The 9,739-nt window shown below is 44.7% G+C and overlaps 1 long non-coding RNA gene across 1 annotated transcript; it reads right to left on the reverse strand.

The window, feature by feature from the left end:
- Nucleotides 1-6,622: 6,622 nt before the first annotated feature.
- LOC143927483 (uncharacterized) lies at nt 6,623-8,265 on the reverse strand. The gene is made up of 2 exons (XR_013262275.1): nt 6,943-8,265; nt 6,623-6,901 (listed from the first exon to the last, which is right to left on the reverse strand). It is a non-coding gene; the product is annotated as an uncharacterized LOC143927483 (long non-coding RNA).
- Nucleotides 8,266-9,739: the final 1,474 nt, after the last annotated feature.

Genomic DNA, 9,739 nt, shown 5'->3' on the forward strand with positions numbered 1-9,739 from the left:
GGGTTATTTTTTCCACCCCCCCCTTTAACATTACCCAGGGGGTTATATTTTCACCCCCCCTACCCTTAACCTTATACAGCAGCCGCAGGGGGTTATGTTACTGCCTCTCCCGTAATCTTACATAGTGGCCCCAGGGGGTTATTCCCCCCTCCTTAACCTTATGCAGGGGGTAATTTTTTTTCACCCCCCCTTATCCTTACACAACCGCCACAAGGGAGTTATTTTTACTGCCCCTCCTGTAATCTTACACAGTGGGCCCAGGGTGTTATTTTTTCACCGCCCCCCCCTCCTTAACCTTACACAGAGGCCACAGGGGGTTATTTTACTGCCCCTCCCTTAACCTTACACATCGGCCGGAGAGGGTTAGTCACATGCCATGCAGCGGCAAAAATTACAATACACCCCCCCCCCCCCCCCCACGTGACGTTCTGCAGGCAGTACTGCTGCAGAACGCGAGACATTCAAGTGATCAGAAGAATGTGTGCTCAGACCTTACAGATCCCAGCCGCGCTACGGAGGCTCAAATGAGATGTAGGCGTTAAATAGAAGGACTCACAACCAATGTCGCCAACCCTAAAAGTTACTACCCCCTAAAGGGATGCAACCAGAATCAGAGGAGGTTATTTATAAAAGGGGTTCGGCGCCACTATAAATTTGCTCAAATGGGGTGTGTACATAAAATAGAGGTACGCCTCCACCATTAGCCTATCACAGAACCACAAGAGGTGTCATATAGATATTAGATCCTATCCAGAGGAGTGTATATATGAATTACACAGGAGGAGAGAGGAAGGGAAGTACATATATAACCCCCCCAAAGCTAACTACTACTAGTATGCAGAATATAGAAAATAGAGACACACTGCCAACAATATTATACAACAATTCCTGAACACAGCCAAATCAGGTACCCCAAAAAGATGGCTATAAATTAAACCAAGCTTGACTACGTGGACACAAAACTAGACAACTACGTAAGCAGCGGGAATTAGTAATATGGTAAATAACATATGCATAGCGTGCAGCAGTGATAAATACGTGGTAAATAATAAGATATTGAATATGCCACTAAATTGATAAGTGTGTTGAAAAAATTAACAGAGTGAAGTTAATTGCATGAATAAAAATAAATAAAGTAAAAATACGGTGACCATACAGTGTAATATACCCTCAAATAAATATGTGATAATACCAGGAATGTAAATCCATAAATATTAAATAAATCAATGTGATAATTATTACCCAAGAAAATGCATATAAATCTCAAAGTTAGGCCCAGATAATCTATTAAGAGCTATAAATACAGTCCAAAAAGTGAAAAAATATATTACTAGTAAAAATTAAAAAAATTAGTAAATTAATAAGTCCACAAAATCTTCACAGCAAAAGAGTGCAGTAGGTGGAAAAGTGACTGGTGCCCAGGAAGAGATTTTCATGTGACTTTCGTGCTCGCCCCTTTAGCTCCCCACTCACCGAAACTATGAGCCCACACAGGGCAGTCAGGCCCGTAGATATCACACTGCTGACGTAGATGCGCTGATGAGAGATTATTTGCAGAGATTGCAGTCCTCTCAAGTCCTGATGAGCAGGTGAGACTGATATTGGTATTCAGAGTTTCCTCAAGGAAAAAAGAAGGGGGGAGGATTCCATAGTGTAGTAATTCCAACAAAGGTGTGTAGTTTTAAAAACCATAAACTTTTATTCACACATCGGTATTCAGACAGAGATGTGTTTTGCAAAAATAAAAATATAATAACCAAAATTGTAGTAACAGAAGATAAATATATAAAATGAGCTAAACTACAAAAAAAACACAAAAATTTTTTTTTTTAGGCATTCACAGAAAATACCACACAAAAAACCCTTTGGGGGGTATATAATGTACCACCCCAGTATGACACAAAGGGTAAGTATCGGTACCAAGGAAAAAAATATATATGATTAAAAAACCCAAAAATCTATATAATAAATGTGAAAAATAAAGCTGAAAATAAAAGTCAAAAATGCAGAAAAAATGCAAAATGTAAAATATAAGTCTATATATATGAAAGACTCATACTGTGAGTGTAGGTGGCTAAACGTATATGCACCTCTCCAAAACCATAAGCCCTATAGCGAGCCCTGGTGAGAAGCTTTTTAAGGCGCTGATATTAGAGGATGTTAAATATAATCCTAGGCAGCAGGGTTGGATGGACAGCGGGATTCAGTGCAACCGACCAGTCCCCAAGTCAACAGTCCACTCCGTTCAAACAGGCTAACAACTGGGGGGATGGAGATAGCTCCGCCGTCGGTCCTCATACAGGGGTGTAGCGCTACCACCGGTATGAAGGCTCACAATGCCCAGCTTTAGCATGGGAGCAAGCACGTAGGCAACTGTACCTAGCGTGCGTTCCGTCCTGCGTTCCACCTAACACACGTGACAATACGGAAGTGGCGTGCGTGATTGCGTCATACGCGTTTCATCATAAGACGTCCTCAGTGACGATAACACGCACCCGCACAGCCACACTTTATCTACATTTAAAGTGTGGTTGTGCGGGTGCGTGTTATCGTCACTGAGGACGTCTTATGATGAAACGCGTATGACGCAATCACGCACGCCACTTCCGTATTGTCACGTGTGTTAGGTGGAACGCAGGACGGAACGCACGCTAGGTACGGTTGCCTACGTGCTTGCTCCCGTGCTAAAGCTGGGCATTGTGAGCCTTCATACAGGTGGTAGCTCTACACCTCCGTGTGAGGACCGACGGCGGAGCTATCTCCATCCCCCCAGTTGTTAGCCTGTTTGAACGGAGTGGACTGTTGACTTGGGGACTGGTTGGATGCACTGAATCCCGCTGTCCATCCAACCCTGCTGCCTAGGATTATATTTAACATCCTCTAATATCAGCGCCTTAAAAAGCTTCTCACCAGGGCTCGCTATAGGGCTTATGGTTTTGGAGAGGTGCATATACGTTTAGCCACCTACACTCACAGTATGAGTCTTTCATATATATAGACTTATATTTTACATTTTGCATTTTTTCTGCATTTTTGACTTTTATTTTCAGCTTTATTTTTCAAATTTATTATATAGATTTTTGGGTTTTTTAATCATATATATTTTTTTCCTTGGTACCGATACTTACCCTTTGTGTCATACTGGGGTGGTACATTATATACCCCCCAAAGGGTTTTTTTGTGTGGTATTTTCTGTGAATGCCTAAAAAAAATGTTTTTTGTGTTTTTTTTGTAGTTTAGCTCATTTTATATATTTATCTTCTGTTACTACAATTTTTGTTATTATATTTTTATTTTTGCAAAACACATCTCTGTCTGAATACCGATGTGTGAATAAAAGTTTATGGTTTTTTAAAACTACACACCTTTGTTGGAATTACTACACTATGGAATCCTCCCCCCTTCTTTTTTCCTTGAGGAAACTCTGAATACCAATATCAGTCTCACCTGCTCATCAGGACTTGAGAGGACTGCAATCTCTGCAAATAATCTCTCATCAGCGCATCTACGTCAGCAGTGTGATATCTACGGGCCTGACTGCCCTGTGTGGGCTCATCGTTTCGGTGAGTGGGGAGCTAAAGGGGGCGAGCACGAAAGTCACATGAAAATCTCTTCCTGGGCACCAGTCACTTTTCCACCTACTGCACTCTTTTTGCTGTGAAGATTTTGTGGACTTATTAATTTACTAATTTTTTTAATTTTTACTAGTAATATATTTTTTCACTTTTTGGACTGTATTTATAGCTCTTAATAGATTATCTGGGGCTAACTTTGAGATTTATATGCATTTTCTTGGGTAATAATTATCACATTGATTTATTTAATATTTATGGATTTACATTCCTGGTATTATCACATATTTATTTGAGGGTATATTACACTGTATGGTCACCGTATTTTTACTTTATTTATTTTTATTCATGCAATTAACTTCACTCTGTTAATTTTTTCAACACACTTCTCAATTTAGTGGCATATTAATATCTTATTATTTACCACGTATTTATCACTGCTGCACGCTATGCATATGTTATTTACCATATTACTAATTCCCGCTGCTTACGTAGTTGTCTAGTTTTGTGTCCACGTAGTCAAGCTTGGTTTAATTTATAGCCATCTTTTGTGGTATCTGATTGGCTGTGTTCAGGAATTGTTGTATAATATTGTTGGCAGTGTGTCTCTATTTTCTATATTCTGCATACTAGTAGTAGTTAGCTTTGGGGGGGTTATATATGTACTTCCCTTCCCTCTCTCCTCCTGTGTAATTCATATATACACTCCTCTGGATAGGATCTGATATCTATATGACACCTCTTGTGGTTCTGTGATAGGCTAATGGTGGAGGCGTACCTCTATTTTATGTACACACCCCATTTGAGCAAATTTACAGTGGCGCCGAACCCCTTTTATAAATAACCTCCTTTTGATTCAAGTGATCAGGCCTGCGTCGCACCCGCATACAATGCGCAGGATGGTGGGGTGACATTTAAAGTGTTATATCAGGCCCGTGAAATCCCTCGGAAAAATGGTGGCTTTTCAGAGGGGCAGCAAGGGCTCCGGCACATGTGAATGAGCCCTTAGTGAGCCAATTCAAATGAATAGGCTGCCCTAGCACAACGCACATTAATGGATGAAGGAACACACCTGAGCGCATTTTTGTGTTAACACAACGCAAAGGTGTGAACCCGACCTAAGGGCTCATGCACACGGGCAGCTTGATTTATATGGCGTTTTTGGGCACCGGGGAGGCACAGGTGAGGCTTACAGCTTGCTGCCAGCAGCCTATCAGAGTCAATGACAGACTAAAGTACGCGAAGGCTGGACACTGTTCTGAACGCAATTTGCATTTAGGGCTGTATGCGTTCAGCAATATACACTATATTACCAAAAGTATTGGGACACCTGCCTTTATACGCACATGAACTGTAATGGCATCCCAGTCTTAGTCCGTAGGGTTCAATATTGAGTTGGCCCCGCCCTTCGCAGCTATAACATCTTCAACTCTTCTGGGAAGGCCGTCCACAAGGTTTAGGAGGGTGTCTATGGGAATGTTTGACCATTCTTCCAGAAACACATATGTGAGGTCAGGCACTGATGTTGGATGAGAAGACCTGGCTTGCCAGTCTCTGCTCTAATTCATCCCAAAGATGTTTTATCGGGTTGAGGCCAGTCAAGTTCCTCCACCCCAAACTCGCTCATCCGTGTCTTTATGGACCTTGATTTGTGCACTGGTGCGCAGTCATGTTGGAACAGGAAGGGGCCGTTCCCAAACTGTCCCCACAAAGTTGGGAGCATGAAATTGTCCAAAATGTCTTGGTATGCTGACGCCCTAAGAGTTCCCTTCACTGGAACTAAGGGGCCAAGCGCAACCCCTGAAAAACAACCCCCACACCATAATCCACCCTCCACCAAATGATTTGGAGGGGTGGCCCAATACCTTTTGGCCATATAGTGTGGATAAGCGAGTTTGGGGTGAAGGAACTTGACTGGCCTGCACAGAGTCCTGACCTCAACCCAATAGAACACCTTTGGGACCTCACAAATGCGCTTCTGGAATAATGGTCAAATATTCCCATAGACACACTCCTAAACCTTGTGGACGGCCTTCCGAGAAGATTTGAAGCTGTTATAGCTGCAAAGGGCGGAGCCAACTCAATATTGAATGCTACGGACTAAGACTGGGATGCCATTAAAGTTCATGTGCGTGTTAAAGCAGGCATCCTAAAACTTTTGGTAACATAGTGTACCTTAAACATACAATTCTTGTTTAATAATTAATTTTTTTTTTTTTTTCCGGTACATTAACTGGCTCAGCCACCGCGACAGACAAACGCAGCTTGCGTTTGAAGGAAACATCTGGGTGCCATTGGAAGCGGTCACATTCCAGCGCTTCCTTATTACAGGAAGATGATAAATGATACATTGTCCTTCCTGGTCATTAATAGTTACAGACTCGATTTATTTGAGATTCCCTCCCCCGGCGCTTTGCTCACTGACCCTCTTTAACTGATTTCATGGGGAAACATAATAACCATCCTGGCGCGCCGCCGCTGTACGTAAATATGGGATTTATAGAACAAACATATTGTTTTAATGTAATGCAATTTGTTTGATTTATTATTAATCGGTTTCCGGCCCCCCGCGGGGGTCTTCATGTGCTATTCACCGTGGAATTGAGACCGTCGTTTTCATTTCTAGACAGTCGCTTCTTAAAGCTGAACTCCGGGATCAATAAATATCATCTAAATCCATTCCTTATGTGTATTTCTTCCTGAATCTCGGTGTGATTTGTGTATTTCTTCCAGATCTGTGCAGTAATCCAGTGTGAGACTTCCTGTAATAAAGACCGCTCACTGCTGCTCTCTCTCCTTGTGCAGGGGGACTGGTCTTGTCTCCGCCCCCTTTCTTTCTTTCTTTCTTTCTTTCTTTCTTTCTTTCACTTTTTCTCTCACTTTTTCTCTCTCTTTTTCTCTCTCTTTTTCTCTCTCTTTTTCTCTCTCTTTTTCTCTCTCTTTTTCTCTCTCTTTTTCTCTCTCTTTTTCTCTCTGTCTCTCACTTTTTCTCTCTTTCTTTTTCTCTCTGTCTCTCACTTTTTCTCTCTTTCTTTTTCTCTCTGTCTCTCCTCTCTCCCACTGCATCCCCCAGCTCTTTCTTTCTTTTTGTTTCTTTATTTCTCTCTCTTTCTCCCTGTGTCTCTCCTTCTCGCTCCTTCTGCACCCACCCAGCCCGCTCAGTTTTTTTCTTTCATTCTCCATGTGGCAGAAATCATGTGCTGTAACCTCTAGCAACTAATCAATGATCCATAATGTGTGGTGTAACCTCTAGCAACCAGTCAGTGAGCAGTAATGATACACTGTAACCTCTGGCAACCAGTCAGTGAGCGGTAATGATACACTGTAACCTCTGGCAACCAGTCAGTGAGCGGTAAGGATACACTGTAACCTCTGGCAACCAATCGCAATAGCTGCCTGATCTGATTCAGTAAACTGATTTTGAGTCTAGCTGTGCTATTTATTGTATGTCTCAGAGCAGGTGGAGAGCAAAACTACATGGGGGGGGGGTGGCAAGAAAAGTTTTGCCCGGGGTCCAATCAATATTAAAGATGGCCCTGCGTCTAGAGGCAGATATCAAAAACCCCATTGCCGCGCTGGCTCCTGTTGAGGAACAGCATCATTTTTGGCAGGAGGAAAAAAACTCTTGCTGCACGTAAACGCATCTAAATGTGCTTAAAAGCACGTTAATGCGTTTATAAATTGTTAGTGCATTTATAAATTATTATTCTGGCCAATGAAATTAATTGACGCCTTAGTGCATCACATGACCGAATGCATTGCGCGCATTCACAAGCGGCAAGCAACCAACAGCTCTGCTTTATTTGGAATGGCTCCACTTTTGATAAGATTCTGAGATGTCTGCATATTCATACATGTTAATAAAGACTTCTCATTGCGCTGTTAAAGTTTAATGGTCCATATAATTTATGTGCGGCAATAAGGTATAAAGCCAAACTCTACCACCTGAGTCCAGCTATGGATCCATTATGGTGGCTCTAGCTCAGAAACGTTTTGTTACATTTACCTCCATGCTCTGTAATGTGTCAATGTAACCCTTCCAGTTCCAGGTATCTTTTACCTATTACCAGGTTCACAAGACTCCCCTTGGCGATGCTTTTCTTGGGCCTCCAACTTATATGATATTACGACAAATGTGACGGAATAACTGGGAACAACTCAAGGTGGACAGAACACTGAAAGCAACCAGGTGGGTGGGGTCAAAACCCAGGTGGGTGGGGTCATATCCCAGATGAGTGGGGTCAGAACCCAGGTGGGTTGGGTCAGATCCCAGGTGGGTGGGGTCAGAACCCAGGTGGGTGGGGTCAAAACCCAGGTGGGTGGGATCAGATACCAGGTGGGCGGGGTCACAACCCAGGTGGGCGGGGTCAGATCCCAGGTGGGTGGGATCAAAACCCAGGTGGGTGGGGTCAGACCCAAGAACTGTGAACATTAAAGATGTTTTGCAACACCAGAGTCTGTGCAACCCATAAGCAACGAGTTCCTCGTCTACATGGAAAATGGAATGATCCTTGCCACCATGAACATAATCACTGATTTGACAAAAGGATCTCTCACTTTTGCAATTTTAAGGCCAACCTAATCAATCTATAAAGCAATAAACCCAGTTTTCTAAAGTGCACAATCACAGTGCCCACCGCCCACACAGACTTCTGTTACACCAGGGCTAGGACAAGACGGGGGGGGGGGGGGGGGGGGGTTGGCAGCAGGGATAGTCACCCCAGGCACAAGCACTCCCAAAGAGGGTAGGGGCAGGGGCGGACTGACAACTTATGGGGCCCCCGGGCAATAGGAGATTATGGGGCCCCCAGGCAATCACAGATTATGGGGCCACACAGTATTCACAAACACACACAGACACACACAGTATACAGTCACACAGTACACACAGACATGTTTCTATTGGCTGAGAAGGTACTGGAGAGGTGGGGCAGCTATAATCTTGGGATTTTTAGACCAAAAGGATGTCGGTAAGGGACATTTCAAAGACAGATGTAAAAAAACACACATTTTCTACATACTGTCCCTGGTTTTACTGAGGCTGGCAACCCTGGTGGGGGCCCCTAGTGGCATGCGGCCCTCCAGGCATGTACTGGCCATCGGGACTACCGGGAGTTTCCCGGTGGGCCGATGGCTCAGTGGGCCGGTTTCAGTGACAGCCTGCCAAATTAATGGCTGCGCTACTCTCGCAGCCATGTATTTGAGCACCGCTGTATTTCCGAGTGCAGAGCAGCGCGGCGCACTTCGGGCTCTTTCCGCCCCCACTCGGTGCTTTCAGAACACTGCACAGATCTTCGGCCACCTCCGGCCCACAGTCGTCCTTTTCTGTCACCGCTCGGCTTCCCCCGCCCCCTCCCCTCCGACAGCTCTTCAGCTTCAGCTATGAAAACTCGGCCAGCTCCGGCGGCCCCCGCGGTAACGGACGCTGTGAATTTAAATGAGCCGGGGGCCGCCGTGTGATGTCCTGAGAGCAGCCGACAGGCAGAGAAGTCCCCGGCAGATGAGGGAGGCCAGAGGATGGTGGTGCTGCTGGAACCCGTCCAGGTAACCGGCTGGCCCAGCACAACCATTGATTGCTATATATAGCATATGGCTGTATATATACAGGATGGAGGACCCTATGGAATGTAGGGGTTGTATGGTATGTAGGGGGCCTAGAAGAAGGACCCTATGGAATGAAGGGGGCCCAATGGGAAAAAATGGTGTTATTTTTTCTGCATCAGTCTTGATGACATCAGAAGACATTGGAGCATGGGGGGAGAAGACTCCGAGGACCAGTCTAACAGGATGGAGGATCAAGTAAGCAAATCTTCCTGTTTCATGCTGCCTGGACCTAAACAAGCCCTTACAGTGTGGGCACGATTTTATTGTCAGATGACAAACTGACCTTTGAAGCAAAGCCCTCCAGTAGTGCGCTGTCACTGCTGCCGGGGGCTTCCCCCTTCACCTGGTCTTGCTTCTGGGTTTGCATACTCCTGCTATGTGGCTAGCCGGGCCCGTGATGACGTCACTCTCGTGCAAGTGCGCAGCATACTGTTTTTGTGCGTGTTTTCAAAATTGGAGTGGGCCGGTCTGGATGAAGTCCAGGGCCAAATTTTTGTCCCAGTCCAGCCCTGGGGCCCTCTGGCAGTGCCCGAGTAGCCCAATGGTCAGTCCACCCCTGGGTA

This window comes from Lithobates pipiens, unplaced genomic scaffold (genome assembly GCF_037356315.1).
Source record: "Lithobates pipiens isolate NorthernLeopardFrog02 unplaced genomic scaffold, aLitPip1_a1.2 Scaffold_23, whole genome shotgun sequence".
NCBI lineage: Eukaryota > Metazoa > Chordata > Amphibia > Anura > Ranidae > Lithobates > Lithobates pipiens.